Below are 1,505 nucleotides of genomic sequence, written 5' to 3' on the forward strand. Positions count from 1 at the left end.
TGACGGATGCCCAAGCCTGGCGACGGGGATGAGACACCAAACTCTGACCAAGATGGTGGGTGGACTTTTATACGGGGGGCAGAGGAAAGGGGCCGCTCCCTCTCGGGGATGGTCCCCGTGGCCACACCCTCCCACTTTCTTGCAGCATCCTGGTCTTCTCATTTCACTTAATGGTTTCGTTTATTTCATTTGCATTCTTGCATTTTTACTTAACAGTTAACTGAGCTTTTAATTTTGTTTTTGCAATTTATGTAGTTTTAATGCGTCCGTTTTTTTCCCTTCCAACTTAATTTTTAATTTACATTTGAATGTTGATTTCATCATGTATTTTTTCATTTGTCCTGCAGTATTGTTTTCATCAACGATGACTATAATGAAAACATTTCGTCTTTAAGACGATGACGAGACGATAATAGGGCTGCAGCTATCGATTATTTAGGTAATCGAGCAATCTATCCATTGGCTAGTTTGAATAATTGCGTAATCGGATTATGCACATTTTGATGCATTGCAGAATACATTTTAGGATATGTTAAATAAGTGTTTATGCATGCTATAATATTTAGTTTGGGTTGCTAAGACGACAGTTTCAAAAGAGCATTAAATGCAAATACGAAATAAAATTCATGAGTGTTTCTTCAAACAATGCAGAATTGCACTTTCATTTCAAAAGAGAAATAAATGCATTAAAAAAACAGTACAACAAAAGAACAATTGGCTAACTTGCATAGCAAAAGTCTGCTAGTTTAAATGCTACAAAATGCTCTTTTTTTTAAACAATGCTCTGAAGAAATCGTTATTCCAAAAAATGCTAAATATACTTAAACATCAACAACAAACTAAACATCAAATGCATAAACAAACAGATTAGCTCAAACAAAAACATACAGTACCTTATGTTGGTCTTAACAGGGAGCAGCTGGATTCTGTCTGGTTCAACAAGTTATGGCATATTCACTGTTTCCACTAGAGGGCAGTGTATCCACCCAAATCAGTAAAAGTAAATGCAACACCTTCAAAACAAACCATTACAACGTCACTCTAATTAAACAAATCTTTGAAGCAGCAAAATTTGAGTCGAAGCTTTTTTTTTCTGATCGAATTACTCGATTAATTGTTGAACGCCAGATGACAATGCGTTGTTAAATTTAAACCATTTGATGATCGTCATTGTAGTAGGTATACATCAGCTGTAACATGATGTAGAAATGTCCCACATAGCTGCATTTTGATACGGAAAACAAAGTACAGTTGTGATTTAGTATGCTCGCAAAGTATGCTGGTCTGGCAGAAGACGCCATCGTTTACGTCACATTTTCACAGTGTGTGACATTTTATGTGCAGTTACCTGCATTGTAGGAGTGCCTGGTTGTTCCACTCATGTGACGTGCTGAGCCCTCCCCCAACTCACCAATGTTGCTTGTTTTGACACACACACGGTAAGATTTGTTTTCTTATCTTGGCGAACGAGAAGATGCAATGTTGGTTTAGCCTTTAAAAGTCTT

This window comes from Corythoichthys intestinalis, chromosome 22, assembly GCF_030265065.1.
Source record: "Corythoichthys intestinalis isolate RoL2023-P3 chromosome 22, ASM3026506v1, whole genome shotgun sequence".
Lineage (NCBI taxonomy): Eukaryota > Metazoa > Chordata > Actinopteri > Syngnathiformes > Syngnathidae > Corythoichthys > Corythoichthys intestinalis.